Source organism: Ceratotherium simum, chromosome 1 (genome assembly GCF_057802395.1).
Source record: "Ceratotherium simum simum isolate JZ-2026a chromosome 1, ASM5780239v1, whole genome shotgun sequence".
NCBI classification, from domain to species: domain Eukaryota; kingdom Metazoa; phylum Chordata; class Mammalia; order Perissodactyla; family Rhinocerotidae; genus Ceratotherium; species Ceratotherium simum.
Window position 1 is genome coordinate 77,832,212 of NC_141900.1, and position 16,602 is coordinate 77,848,813.

General features: G+C 34.0%; 1 long non-coding RNA gene across 2 annotated transcripts in view; it reads left to right on the plus strand.

The window, feature by feature from the left end:
- The window catches only part of LOC147918252 (uncharacterized), a 708,236-nt gene that overhangs the window by 151,488 nt on the left and 540,146 nt on the right, over nt 1-16,602 (plus strand). The gene's annotated exons all lie outside the window — the stretch shown is intronic.

Sequence of the window (16,602 nt, forward strand, 5' to 3'; positions counted from 1 at the left end):
TTTGCTTATTAGATCTAATTTTTTTTTAAAAAAGAAGAAGTCCTTGGTCAGGACATTTGAAAGTCGATTTTAACTGTATGAGGGTATACTATTCATTTGAGTATACTTTTGTTTTTGTATTTTTTCAGGATACACAAAAGCCTGGTCATATGTAAAGACTGACAAATAATACTGGATTATATAAGACTTTTGCTGCTTTAGGGTACTTTATCCATCCATGTTGATGGGCTACTCTTTGCTAGTCAGATTATGAAGGAGACTGTAAGCCTCACGGATTCCACATGCTCACTCTCTGCATTACATAGAATTATCTGGAACAGTACAATTTCAAAATGTGATTTAAAAATATGAACTGGCCAAAATTTGGATAGAACCCAGACTGAAATGGCTTATATGATCTATGAAGTTATAGATTGTATTGTATGTGCTTGAAATCTACTGCCCACAGAAGAAAAAAAAAATGTATGAAATAGAAAGAGAGGCCTATGAGGTTTATCTCTTCATCTCCATTGACCCCCCCATGCAAAGGGCATTCCAGAACAATATATTTTGCTGTATTATTGTCCATTTTAATGAAGTGTTATTAACGCTTTATTTTCACAGTTATAGGAAACTCTAATAATTCAGTGAATCCAGTCGCTGGAAATTTCTCTCTGTTACAGAAAACTATTCAATAGCAACTACAGGAGTCATCCATATATTGCAAGGAAAACTCCTGGTCTAGTTATTAGGTCTTACCATTTAGGTTAGGGGAAATTTCATTTCAAAGCAGAAACAATTTTCCATCAACGCATGAGGGAAAGTTGTTGCTTATTAAAACGGTAATTTGTATCCATTTTCAAAATATTTAAATATTTCTAAATGTTGATTATACTATTTTCTCCATCACAGATCTGAGTGTGGTATCTCCAGGACACTGTGAGCTTTCACAGGAGTTATATAGGTGATAGTAAACGTACTGGAGACATTTCCTGTGCTAGTCCAGAGACTAGTTTCACTGAGTGTTTTCAGGAGATATCTCCTCCAAACTTATGAAACTAGTACTTCCAATCCTGCTCTTAATGAAAAAACATTGAGATCCTGTTCATCAGTTTGAATCTACTGTACTTAGAATATTTTGTAATGATTATAATGGTACTGTGTTTGTAGGAACAGGCATTTGTAATTCTAACTTAATCTGTATTCAAAAGGTGATTAAGAAGTATGAATCTCTTCATGTTTGGGACAATCCATGTAGATAAGAGGGTGAAGGCATGAAGAGATGGTATATTTTATTTGTGAAACAAGTGCTTACCTATGACTATCAAAAATCTAACCTAGCTTAACCTACGGGATACACAACCTCAAACATTCACTATCTATCAAACATACCGAAAGGAATGTAGCCAGTCTCCATGTCATAGCTAAAATCAAAGAAATTTTAGCATTAATTCCCAATGTATGGGATATTCAATCCAATACATTTTTAGATATTTAGCAAATACTTTAGAATGAATTAGCAAAAATACAGCTGTTTCTCATTTATAAATTACCACTATGTCTTCGAAAACTGAACGACACTGAATTTCATTTTCAGCAGTAAAGGAGGTATAAATTTCTTTGTTGGAGAAAAAAGTAACATTTAAAATACACAGCATATAAGGAAAAGCCAATCTTGTTTTGGCCAGCCATATTAGAAAGAAAACTGCCAAATTCCATGACACTATGGGTTGTAAACAACACTTGTGGACTAGCAGTGCATTGTGAAGAATAAGAATGAAAAATCTACAACAACTTGGAATAATGATTTGCTTCCATCAGGTAGTAATTCTGAAATGATGATGCTTTAGCTGTATGCAAAAAAAGCTTATTTCACAAGCTAACTAGTATTATGCAGAGTATGTATTTAGAGAGTTGAGTAGCTAATCAGAAGAGAAGGAGATAATGAAACTCCCGAAAATTCAAACTGAAGGCATCGTGATATTAAAACACACCCAGATGCCTCCTCTGCACCCCCTCCAACACACACACACACACACACAGAGGAGGGAAAATATACATTCAGAAAGTGTAGGGCTCCTACCTGAGAAGAAAAATGCGGTTTTTAGTATGGATTAAAAGGAAATTATGGGACAAAAAGTTTTAAACAGAGAACAAGCAATTTGCATGGAAGTAACACACCTCTTTTATTCAAATGCTGCTCTGTGAAAGCTTCTGTAAAATGCATTTCTTTCCTGTAAGGAAGCCGACTTTATAACCTCTGAACCTTTGTTAGCTACCGAATTACAAGGAGGTGAAGATTAAATGCATCCTGTGCTGTTTATTTTATGATTTATATTATCTCTGTTCTTTTAATTCACCTTTAAAAGGTAATGACTATCTTGTTTTCAAATTATTATACAATTGAACCTATCTCTACCAATCTGGAAAGTAACCTTTGCCCTAGAGGCTTGCATAAATTAAAAAAAAAAAAATCTGCAAAACTTGTTGAGAGAATTGGATAGATTCATAAAATATCTTATTTAATTTTGTTAGTATAAGTTTTTTTTTGAGCAATTTACATATCATCAATAGAAGATGGGTGCTCTCGGATATAATGGCCATCACATTAATTTAAATGATCTGAAGTATGACTATTCTTTACGCTTTTTGCTATTATTTTCTTTAATCTTGCTTAAGAGAAATCAATATTTTAATACCCATGCTATGTAATACTTTTCCAAGTTTTAACAAAAGAAACACATTAATATCAATTTAGAAAAGAAAAGCATGACTTTGTTAAGAAGATAGTCAAATTTCTTGTTCAGTGAAAGTGTAATTACTTTAAGTTTCTTACTCATTAAAAACACAGAAAGTCCAGTGTCCAAAGCTCTGCTTTGGTCTGAAGGCTTTATTGGGTTCCCTAATGAATGCGAACTCTCTGCTCCAGCAGTGAGAGCAAAAGCAATATGTAAAGAGAATTAGAAAGGAGGGAGATGAGTCAGGAAACTATCAGGCTATAATGAAACTTGTAATTTTAGCAAAAACAGTGTACTTGGAGACATTAGACTTAATATCTTATCCTGGAGAAAATTAGTAAATTCTTTTGTCTTTCTATATTTCTGTGTAGATATTAGATTTCCTTCCCTCCCCTCAGGCCATGCTTGCTATGAAAAATAAATTAATCATTTGTGTAAGAATTTTTATATTGCCTAAATAATTACATTTTTAATTGTAGAACTATTTATAGGACAGAGGAATAGAAGTAACACTACTCCAGCAGGCTTCCTGTTATACAGAAAGAAGTTACATATTAAAACATTTGAAATGATGCATAATAGCGTTTAGTCTTTAAAATGACAGTCTCTGTTCTACTGCTGGGGCAATGGTGGTGTTCTCCGAAAAGAAATTCTGTGAAAAAGGTGGCAAATTGAAAATGTTTACATCTAGTGAACATTGGAAAAAGTGTTAGTTCCTGACTATTCTGTTTTTTAAAAGGCTATTTTGAAAGATGTGGAGCTACTGAGCGTAATATGATTTTCAGATATCACTATATGGGCTCTGTCCTTTCAGTTAGACTGAGTGTTGTCCTCCATCTCTCCTCAGTGGATCAATGAACTAAGCGGTAATTGAAGATATTAACTAGATAGGAGCCTTCCCTTACTCTGCATCCTTGCCTTAAATATCCATAAATAATAATTCCAAAATGGGATAGTGGAGAGAAGGGGGATTCCAGTAGAAAATCTAAACCTAGCTGAATGAGAAAGAAGATCCCTTCCTGTTCCCAGTATATTTTTGATCAGCTTTAATACTAACGCTACCTTCACTATTCACTCAGACGTGGTGATTAAAAACCCCTTCCTGTGCCAGGATCCATTCAAATGGAGTGAAAAGATAAATTGTTCCCACTAACCCTATGCCTGTTTTTCCCTCAGTTTCCTTATAGCCTTGTGGACCAGCAATCATATGATCTAGGGGAAAGCAAAGGCGATCTGGTATTTTCCAGAGAAAGATCCTGCTCTCACATTCTAGCTGTGACCTCTGCTTTTTGTCTCTGTACCAGTAAACTGGGATCAAGAATACTACATCAAAGGATTGATTTAAATTATAAAACTTTGGATGAAATGATAACTATAACATAAAATGAAAATATTTTAACGTGCCCTGAAATGTTAGACTAAGAACAAAATAATGTCAAGTTTGGGAGACATTAAAGTATAATGAGATGAAATGGAAATCAATAGACATAAAGATAAGGATTTGAGATTAGAAAATGTTTCTAATTTGGTTGTTGGAGCAAGTCAACTACTTAGCTAAAAGCTGCTTTTTCCATATGCATAAAGGGTTGGTCTGGGTAGGGGATTAACATGATATCAATGCACCTTAAAGTAGCAACATTCTAAGAGTTTAGGCTGCTCTGATGACAGACACTCTTCTTGTGCCATTTTCCTTCATATTATGGTGAGACAGTGAGTCAGTGATTATTTCAATCAGTGTTTGTATAGGACCCTCTAGTTAATTATATATTCAAAACCTAGATATCTAGATGAATTCTGATTTCTGAGATATGCCTCCCTATAAAATGCTTTTTTAAAAAACCATTTAAAATATAACCAATATTACATATTTCTTCCCTTCAGACAAATGAACAGAAGACTTTTTTATATAAATAGAAGTAATAGTGTTCTTCAGTTTCTGAATTTTCCATTTCTTAAGACAAAATGTAATTACTTAGCCAATGTGAAGACAAACCAAAATGTCAGCATCATATCTTTAAACAGGATATAAATACAATGATGGTGGAAGTACCATTTCTTAAATTTCTATAAAATTTAAATTACATTTATACTGTCTTCTCTCACCAAAATTGGCCCTTTTAGAATTTTAACAGACATGATCTATTAATTTACACAGGAAAAAGATCCACGGAATCACTGTAATCTTCCTGAAAAATTAATTAGCTCTTTCACAACTTTAGAACTAGAGGGAAGCTAAATTTTTAAAAGCCTTAGGCTCATTTCTGTGAGAAATATATAAGCAGATTTGTGATTGAAAATGATTTAAAAAGTAAAATGACTAAAATAATTGCCATAGACTGTGGACTCATTTCTCTACGTAGTGCCTAAATGTGGATCCTCAGAGGAGATGTCACTGAAGAAAATAGACCATTTGGGACATAAAGGGGTATCCTACTTTTTTTCATCCTCTTGTCTGGTTTTCTTTTCTCTGGTGTATGGAAAATCTCTTATTAAAGTATTCAGGAACAATGTGTTGGCTCTCAAAGAAAGGGTGGGTGTAGGAATTGGATGGAGATGAATAGTTAATCTGAGCATCACTAGTGACTGTATTTAGAAGCAGATAATATGGCATTTTCATTTTCAGCAGGGGGCATGTTTTTTTCTTTTTTAATTATCAAAGAGATTCTAATGATCATTTCTTTTATAATACTTTATTGTCATGGAGATATAAGGTGTGGTTTTACTACATATGCATTAATGATGCTTTAAAAATAACTTCATTTTTGTTGTGTCTTCAAAATATCCTTCTGATCTAATGGAATATGAATAAATTTTTTCTATATTTATTTTTTGTTTTTTGGCAGGTAGCTATATTGTCATATAGCTGCATTCAGAGTTTGTGTTAATTAAATTTTATTATATAAAAATGATATCTACAAATGGTACATGTTGACTTAAACAGGTACAAACATCATTAACTTAACTGAAACTCCAACAGATTGAGTCAGAGAAATTCACTTTTTGAACCAAGGAATTGCATCCTAAGAGAGAGAAAGCATCCAAGTCCTTCAGCATCATAGCATAATTTATTGGCCAAGCAAAAAATTGTAATGGAAATATCACTTGGAGCGTTTGACTTTCACTACTAATTAATTCAACTTTAGTTCCTATTTCCCAACATGAGAAGTTGGCTAGAGAAAAATGAGGAAGGAATACGTTAGGAATCAGGTGATCAGTCTTCTTGGGACAGTTACATCACCAATTAGCTCTTTGACTTTGAGTAAGACCCAAATCTCTCTTACTTGCAGTTTTTTAAAATCTCAAAATGGAGAGAGTTATGTCTGTTCATGTTTCTCATAGGACTACTGTGAGAACCATATAGGAAGCACCTGCAAGATCCTTGAAGTCTGTAAGGGACAATACTAACACTCACCAATATTATTGATGATGAATACAGGACTGTACAATGTGCTTTATGGTACTTTGTAACAATAAGAAATCAATATTAACTGATATCTCTAATAAATAACACTAAAATGTCTCTAAGTACCAAAAAAGTCACAGGTGTCTTCTCAAACCCTGATTAGCATTCAGTCTTATAGTAACGTTAACTCTATTTGACTGTAGTATTCAGATTTTAAAATATTAGTGTTAATACTGAGGCATGGGAATCCATTAATTCATTTAGCAAATATTATTGAGCCCTTATTACACATGAAGCATTGATAAAGCAATATTCAAGAATCAGGTAAGAACCTGATGTTGATAAATCACTATGCAAGAATCAGGTAAATAACTAGTTGTTTTAAGATATGTATTTATTGTCCAACTCATGACAAAGGGACCTAAATTTGAAACACTATTATATAAAGTAAAAAGTATACAATTCATAAAAGAATGGCAGAGAATCAATTTTGGAGTTCACAGGAAAAAAGAGAATAATTCTTCTTGGGTAATTGGATTCATTTGCTGTGGCTGCCAAAACACGGTACTCTGGGCAGCTTAAACAACAGAAATTTCTCTCTCACAGTTCTGGAGGCTGGAAGTCCAATATCAAGGTGACAGCAAGGTTTGATTTCTTCTGAGGCCTCTCTCCTTGGCCTGCAGATGGGTACCTTCTCTCAGTGTCTTCACATGGTCTTTCCTCTGAGCATACCTCTCCTTGCTGCCTCACTGTGTGTCCACATTTCCTCTTCTTACAAGGACAACCAGTCATGTTGGATTAAGGTCCACCAATGTGATCTTATTTAACTTTAAAGGCCCTGTCTCCAAATACAGTCACATTCTGAGGTACTGGGTTTAGGACTTCAACAAATGCATTTTGAGAGGAGACAATTTGCCCGTAATAGTATATGAAGGGAATCTCAAGGCTGAGATTTGTAAGGAAAGTAAAATTTAGTAAAACTACATATGTAAAGACTCTGAGAGTTACTCCTTAAATTGAAGTATTTTGTTTATTTACTTTTAATGTAATTACTAAAGTATTAATGTTTACATTAATCATGTAATTATTTTCTGTTTTTATTGCATTTTTTGTTTCTTTATTCTGTCATGCTTTATCTTATTTGGATTAATTGTATGTGTTTTTATTATTTCAATCTTCTTCCCCTATTGGCTTGTTAATGATTCTTTCTATTCCTTAAGATGTTATCCTAAAGAATAATACTTTCATTTATCCTTGACATTGTAGCCACCTAATATGAATTGTTACTGTTACCACCTTCCAGTTGATGCTAGATCTTTGTTCCTTTCTACCATGATCCCTCCATTTGTGCTATTCTAGCCATGTACTTTAGGTCTACATATAATTTAAGTCCTAAAATATATTATAATTGCATTTTAAGTCAATATTTATTCATATTGATCCATATTTTTGCCCTTTCTTCCTTCCTCAGTTCTCATTCTTCTGTCTGGAATAATTTTCTTTGCTTTGAAGCACTCTTTTTCATATATATTTTACTTCAGAAAAAAATCTTGATGAATTATGCTGATTATGCAGCAATACTTTGCAATATTTTTATTTATCTTAAGTTTAAAGGATAATTTTGAAGGTATAATTGGAGACTAGTAGTTGTTTTCTTTCAACATTTTAAGATGTCATGACATTTTTCTGCAGCTTTCCTCTTTTTTTCTTTTTTTTTTTTTTGCTGAGGAAGATTGGCCCTGGGCTAACATCCGTGCCCATCTTCCTCTACTTTATATGTGGGACACCTGCCACAACATGGCTTGATAAGCAGCCCGTAGGTATATCTCCGGGATCTGAACCCGAGAGCCCTGAGCCACGGAAGTGGAGCACGTGAACTTAACCACTATGCCACTGGGCCAGCTCCTCCCCATCTTTTTAAGTAAGCTTTCAGTATTATTGTTGTTACCTCTGAGGTAATATTTTTATTCTCAGTCTGCTTTTAATTTTTTTATCTTAGATTTTCAGCAGTTTTACTATGATGTGCCTAGGTGTGTGTATTTATCCAGCTTCAGGTAAGAGCCAGCTATATTGCTGAATCTACATGTTTGATCTTGTGTGTCAATTATTGGAAAATTCTGAGATATTATTTTTTAGTTTATGTCTCTTTTCTCTCTATTCCACTTTCCTCAATACAGTCATCAAATCTCATAAGCCTTTTACAATCTTTTCATGTTTTTCCCTTCTTCCACGTTTATAGATCCTCTTTTGAGTCAATGTATCAATGTACACTGCACCAAGGGATGAATCATCATTTTTCTCAGCTAGTCATGACCTTCCTTTTCCCTTTTCCAGCTTTTATCCCTGAGTGCCCATGTAGTACCAGTGTCCATGGTTCTAAGTTATGGCCCATGGGACAGAAATGCTGCAGGGATTTCCGACTCTATTTTGCTTCACGGCTAAAGAGATCGAGCTTCTTGTGGCAAAAAAGCTTTCTGCCCCTGTGTCTTTCTTCCACTAGGAATATTGGTGAGAGGATGTGATGCTTAGATTTAATGCAGCCAATTTGTGAGTTTGAGGCTAAAGTGTGACAATGAAAAAACAACCTGGTGAAGATGGTGAAGTAGTAAAATTTAAAGTTTCTGGGCCCCTGATGACATTGTTCAGCTACTGCACCAAATCTGTAAATATCTTCCTCCAGTCTTGTTGCTAAATGAAATAATTAAATGGCTTTATTGTTAAGCCATCATTAGTTAGGTTTTTATGACTTAAAACCAACAGACGCAAATGAAGAGATGTCTAGATAGTCATCGAAGGGCTTAGGAAGAACTGAGTGTTTTAGGTAGAATTGTCTGTTTATGCCAAGATACAAAGGTATAAGGAGAGGTTATACTAAGAAACCCACATATAATCCAGTATTGACAATGACAGTAATGCTGACTAGCATATGGGTACTTTTAACTAGACTTTTATTGTAAAACATCACTCTGGTGAAAGTATTTTGGAGGGAGGGGAAGTGCATCTAGAAATACAGAGACTGTTAAGGATATTATGGCATTACTATACGTGTTGAATGCAGATGAGCATAATGGAATGGAGAAGAGATATTTCTCTCAAATATTTGCTTTGTATATGAACAAGATTTGATTATTTTTAAGATGTTAATTAGACTGGTAATGGAGGTAATATAAGAAAGGGAGTAATGAAATGTGTCTCCCAGATTTGTGACTTAGGTAATTATGTGGATAATGGTAAGATTTATTAAAAAGGTATACAAGAAAGTGAATAGGCTTACTTTTTTTTAACTAATACTAGTGTGAAGTAGTCAAGAGTTCTAGAAAACTGGTTAACTTTTTTTCGTTATAATTTTGGTTGCTGCCAATAGAGTGGCTATCCATGAATAAGTTACATAACCTCTTTGGGCCTCAGTTTACTCATTTATAAAATGAAGTGATAGTGCTAGGTAAAAATCTATTTTTTTCCCCCAGCTCTAAATTTTACTTATTTACATATGATAGTAATTATAGCATATTAATTAGTATTTTATATTTAATTCTACCCCAAATTAAATTAACTATTATAAACATCCTATTGAAATAGCATGCACTAAATAATAGAATTATGTAGGGAAACAATTTAACACGATAATATGACCAAAATCCATAATTAATCAATAACAGTTATGACTATAAATTCAAATATAGAAAAATGAAAGAAACGGATTATAAAACGAATGTCACACCAGCCAGCGTTAGCTTCTCCAAGTCAATAAAAAGAGTTAAAACTAGAATCTACCTTTATCATCTTCCAAATTAATCTCCTACCTCCTTCCTCCAGGCATACACATATATTTTGAACTGTAATCATACAAGACTACTTGGCTAGTTTTTGTTATTAAAACAAATTGATATATATATTTAATATATATGTATATTCATGTAAGATATAAGACTATATTTTATTTTGGATGGCACTCTTAGACTGCATCTGTTTTTTCTTCATTTCATTTAATTTTTTGTAAACGTCATCTGGCAACTTTCTTCTTATAAATGCCACACTTCCTCAAAGTGTTTTTGCTTGTCAGCATACCTGGAGACTTCTACTCAGATTCAAGATCTGGATTGAGCATCTCTCCTTGGAAGCCCTTCCAGATTTCCCTCCACCATGTAAGACTGACCGCTCCATCATGTGCATTTCATTCAACTTTCTGTATTTCTCCATCATAACCTGTTGCTTGCCATATTACAAATAGTTTAACAGTGTGCCATCCTTATTAATCTCTGAGATACTTTAGTGGGGAGACTTCTTTTTTCTTTTTGAGAAAGGAAATTAGGTAAAAAATGAGATTCAAAAAATTTTTCTCTTTGGCAAGATTGACAATGGATTGGACAATTCTGTTCTCCAGTCATATGCCTCCTTATATCTTAAACACTAGAGCCATTTCAACATAACAAATAAATAACTGTATCATTCACCCAGTGTAAAATTATTTAATGTCCTCCCTCTTGTTTCTGCAAGAAGTTTAACCGTGACTATGCTAAGTAGAGGCAATTTATTTATCTTGATGTTATGTAGACATCCAGAACAGACTAAGTATTGCACTATCACGTGAAGATGGAGTATATTAATGAACTGCTCTTGTTATTACAACTAAAATGTTATAGCAATGCAAATGTTAAAGCAAAATACAATGTCAACACTTGCATACTTGCATCTACCGGTTTTAACAGCAATGTTAAGGAGATTAATTTGTTTTTGGCTTTAATAATAACAATAAAAAGGTTAAATATAGTTTATCCTATGAATTAAAATGACCTAAGTGTTAATAATTAACCCCCAGCTGTTTTTCAATGATGACAAAGAAATGATAAATACATGAAAATTATTCTAATCATATTTGACATGCCACTGTAGCTATTATTTTTATTCTCACACATCACAACCTCATTATTCTATGTATAGGGAAATGGAGGGACTGATTAATTCAGCCATTGCCTAAACTCCCATGTCTGGATTAGAGTCAAGGATATAATTTTTATAAAGTTGTTTTATTCTTCTGATTCATGTGTCCTTCATTGGTGGACATCAAGGATAGACAAACTGGCTTCCACTTTCTTCTTTTCTGACAGACATAATTTAAAAACCAACAATACTCATTAATGACTTTATATTGAAATGTGACTTCATTTGATTTAAGAGAATTTTGAAGGTATATTGTTCTTCCACATTTGCTAAATGTGATCCATTTGAGCAATGGGATATAATACAGATATCTCTGACTAATTCGAGTGTATATGGGGGTAGAAACCTGAGTGCTGTTTCCCAAGGAGATGTAGTTGTATATGTTCAAAGTAGTCTAGGAAACAATCCACTTCAGGCATAAGGTCTACGCAAATAGACATACACACAAATACACTATATTACTGAAATGTATTTTCACTCAAGCCATTCTGTGTGCATTATATTCACTAATCTCTCACTCCCTACATAAACCTCAAGCACATTTACTTCCTGTTGGAACAACTCTGTTAGAAGACTCTTCAATGAAGCTATTAGGATTAAATATCAATATCTGGGTAAAATTCAAAATAGTCAACCATACTGGCAAATTCTAATTAGAATTTAGTTTTATCCTTCTGTTCTTAAGTGTATATTTTCAGTCTTTATCAAAAATGTTATGAAAATATTTGCCAAGGAAAATAAAGCAGTTATATTTATTTAAATGAAAACTTCTGAAATGAAGTGATTTGACTTGCAGTAGCAACAGACATCCTTTGAAATACTCATTACTCTGAATATTTTTAACAGGATTTTGTCTTAGAATGAAACCCAAAATTAAACGAACCATCACAAGAAGTATGTAAAATTATGAGCTCTTTTCAACTTGACTGATAAACAGCAAAGAAGAGTTTCAAGTGTAACAGCACAGATTACTCTTGTAGAGCAAAATATGCATCTTAACATGGAGAGGGGATTCGCTATCTCAGATTTGCCCAGGTACATTCCTTCTTCATATAAATTAATAGGCTGAAGGACAGGTAGAGGTTTCCCACAGCAAGAAGAATATGGGAAAAAATTTTAGTAGATTCTACTAAAAATTTTAGTAGAATAAAATTCAGTAGAATTTTATTTTCAAACATATCACTTTAAGAATGGGTTTCTGCCTCGATTAGGATTATTTGTCAATTCTTTTGAGATGTGGTAGGAAATATTAGAATCATTTAAATTGATCACTAAAACTCATCAAACATATTTTTGGTGAGAGTGTGAGTATTGGATAGGAGAGAAGTAGGGCTGTATAGCAAAACAATTAATTTTTATTCAAGTATGTTTATATTTTTATTCTCAATCCCTGGACTGGGTCTTCTTGAGAACAATCTATAATTAATTTGAACACAATTACCCTCATCTGCTGTTACTTCCCTCAAAGTCCCTCACAGCCTAAGTAGTTTGTGCCCCCTACCCCCCACATTTAAACTAAAATTTATGCCTACGTCTATTACAGAAACATAATAGTTACTCCAGTTTTATCGCATTTCTTAAACCTTGTCTGTTTGTATGATTTTAAATGCAACACGAATTTTCACTAAAAATGAGCCTGCTCTCTGCTCCTTTATAATTCTAGACAAGCTTAAGCTATCTCATTGTATTCAACTGTGCAGTTTGAGACCGTTTGTCTTTTGAATTGAATTCCTCTCCAAACTTCTTTGGCATATGCCATATTGAAAAACCCAAAGCAAATTTCAATATATTTGAAATACTTAATGTGGTAGGCAGAATAATGGACACCCAAAGATGTCTGTGCTCTAATCCCCAAAACATGTGAATATGTTACCTTACATGGGAAAAGAGACTTTGCAAGAATGACTAAGTTAAAGTTTTTGAGATCAGGAGATTATTCTGGATTATCCGGTGGGCACAATGTAATCATACAAGTCCTTATATTTTAGTCTAATAACTTGTATTATTCTTCAAAAACTGAGATAATTTGTACATAATCACATTATATTCAATTAAAATGGATCATGATCCTATACATTTTTATATCTAATTTTCACAATATTCATCAATAATTATCCTGTGTTGATTACTTAGTAGTTCAGACCTAAAAGATCTTTTTTGTTATTAGCTATTAAATTCTCTCTCTATGAAATGGGTAAATTTGCTAAAAACTGACAAAAAAAATTAAGTCCAAAGCTGTATGGTTAATAAGTCAAAATTATCCCTATTTTTAACATCTACAGACAAAACTATAAAAATTAGGTTACTTCAAAAAGGGAAAACTGTTTAATTGATAACAGGAGATTGTTTTATAAACAATCAGTGTTTTATAAAAGCTCTAATAAAGTATACTTATTAGCATAGAGGTAATTTGTATGATTCATTTGTTTTTATTGTGAACATACATGCTGATGGACTAGACTCAATTCATTGCCACACCGCTGCCTGTCAATTGGTCAGAGCTTGAATATAGTACTTTTGATGTAAATTTATGTAAATGATCTGTATGTATTCCTCCAATAGAATGGGAGAATTCCTTTTATTCATATAGTTAACTTTAAACCACATAAAAAAATCAATTAATTAATTTTGTCAATGTATTAGTTTCCTAGGGCTGCTGTAACAAATTATCACAAACTGAGCATATTGGAGCAACAGAAGTTTATTCTCTTACAATTTCGGTAGTCTGAAGTCCCAAAGCAAGGTGTCAGCAGGGCTGTATTCCCTTTGAGGCTCTAGAAGAGATTCCATTCCTTGTCTCTTCCAAATTTTAGTGGCCTGCATTCCTGGGCTTTTGGCTGTATCAGTCTAATCTCTGCCTCTATCTTCACATGGTTTTTCCTCTGTGTGTCTCATAAGAATACTAGTCATTGGGTTTAGGGCCCACTCAGATAACCCAGGATGACCTCATCTTGACATCCTTAGTTACTACAAACATCCCCTTTCCAAATAAGGTCACCTTCACAAGTTTTGGGGATTTGGATATGGAAACATTTTTCTTTTTTGCAGGAAGGGGGCACCACTCAAGCCACTACAGTCGGTTTATAAGTAGTTACTTACTTTTAAATTTCAAGCTCAAACTCTTTAGGAAATTTCAACTTAATATGACTAACATTATCATCTTTGCAAAGCAGGCAGATACATTTGATTTTTTGACCAAGATGGCCTTAACATTCCTTTCAGCTTGATTCAACTTCAGACAGGTTTCTTCCAGACCATAGGCCCCTGACCTCTCTTGTCTTCGAGTATTTATTTTAGAAAATTTGCTATTGTGAATTCTTTCTCTGCCCCTTTGAGATATAAATCTTCTCTCAAGAAGGGGAACCATCCCTTTGAAATGTAACCATCAAGAAAGATAGTGCCCCTATTTCCCAGTCTCTGTGGGAGGGTAGGAGCCAAACTTCAGTAAGAGCCAATTAGGAAACACAGATGGCCTAATCACGTTAACCAATTCCCCCTCCAATGTCCTCCACTACTTTTCCCCTTGCTCACCAGGGCTCTTCAAAATTCTCTCACCTTTTGTTACTGTGGAATTGATTTCAATCTCCCTCCCTGATTGCAATATTTTAAATAAAGTTGTCTTGGTCTGTTTAACCTGTTTGGTGCAATTTTTCTTTGACATTTCTTACCATACTTGCAAATACTCATGCTAAATACTGTGCTGGATTCATCAGCTCTCCCCCTCCTGTATCTCCACTAACCCATCAACACTTGTCCAGTCAATTTAGTCTCTTGCAAGTCTCAGATGGGTCCTCTCCTCCCCATGCCTATTGTCATTGTCTTAGTTCTGGATTGTACCACTCTCTGTCTGGGGGGCTGAATAATCTTTACAAAACTTTCCCTACTTCCAGGTTCTCTCTCTTACAATCAATTCTAATTCGCCGACTAGAATTGCTTTCCTAAAACAAAATCTATCTTCTTGTCACTCCCTCTTCTCAATATCTCTGATGACTCTCCACTGTATATTGTGTAAAGTCAAGAGTCTTGAGAACCATGTGGTAATTTGTAGTCTGTCACTTATTCACATTAAACTATATTTCCTGAAATCCCCCTTCACTGTATGGTTCTCTGTTAGAGTTGGCCAAAAGTTAATTTTGAGCAAAATTTGGAAGGCGGAAGCAAAACAGCAGCCAGGAAGTGAAGAAACAGGCCAACTTCTCTGAAGGTCATCATGGTTAGATATGCTGACATGCAAACACGGAAGTACTGCTCTTATTCTGTCCTTATTTCACCCCCTTCCATGACCAGCTCTCCTTTGTACCAGCCCTGCTGCACAACAGCAGCCAGTAGTTATCCAGATGGGATAGTTTTCTATAGCTCTCTCCACCACCTTCATTTCCTGGTTCTACTCTGGTGTCTGGATACGGCTGTCTTCCCAGATTGGCCTGCTAGCTCTGACATGTCCATACATGCCAGTGTTTCTGGAGGGCTAGTTAGTGACTTGACAGTGATTTTCCAACTTCTCCTTCTTAAGTCTTACTTCCCCAGCTTTTTTCCTGCAATTGAGAAAGGCCTATTAATATAGTACTCATATTGTTTCTGCTCCTTAAGTGAATCTTAATTAATAAAGATGATTTTAGACCCTTCACAATCTTATCCTTATTTACCCTTCAAAATTCAGACACATTGCAGTTACTTTTACGGTTCTGTTCACGCTCTTCCCTCTACCTGTAATTCTGATAATGCTCTTCCTACTCCTGGCTGCTTGGCAAGCTTCCACACATCCTTCAAGGTACTGATTCCTATGTTACTCCCATGAAGACTTCTAACCATCCCAGCCGTTGATGGCATCATTTTCTCTACTATCTAAATTCCATTTATAGTTTGCATGTGTAACTTGCTTCTGCTTTTATTATATCTATTAACAAGTAAGATGTTATGATTTGATTAAATATCTGACTGAATGACACTGATACCTTCTTTTTGGACAGTTTATTTCTTAGTTATGGTTGTTCCACCAATATTAAGCACAGTGTTGGGCACATAGTCATTTCTCAATAATTTCTTCAGGCCTAACATCTAATTTTGCATCTCTTTAGAAGTAGATTTTTAAAAATTATTTATAACTGTTAAAGGTGACGGTAATCATGGTAATCTCTCCTTCTTTGAATATAATAATTTATATGCACCTACTTTATGGAATCACTGTTCTATACCCTTTGTTATGGTTGTTGGTATCTGTAGCAAATCTCCCTTACTAGATTAATAGCATTTGAAAGAAACACATTATATATACACAAATAAATCTTTGAATCACTGAACAGTTCACAATATATAGTGGTGTATATGTCTTATATAGCTTAGTTCAATCATCAGGTTAAAATTAGACAGTTAACTCTCAGAAAAAGACTACAAACACAGGAAACCTCCAGCTGATTAAAACTTTTTAAATGTTTTATTCTGTTTTCCCTAAGGTAGCAAGTACTCAGAAATTAAAATTATCCAGCTGTCAGGTTCTGAGCTCATCTATGGCTAGCACATATTCATCTAAGCAGAAAAGCC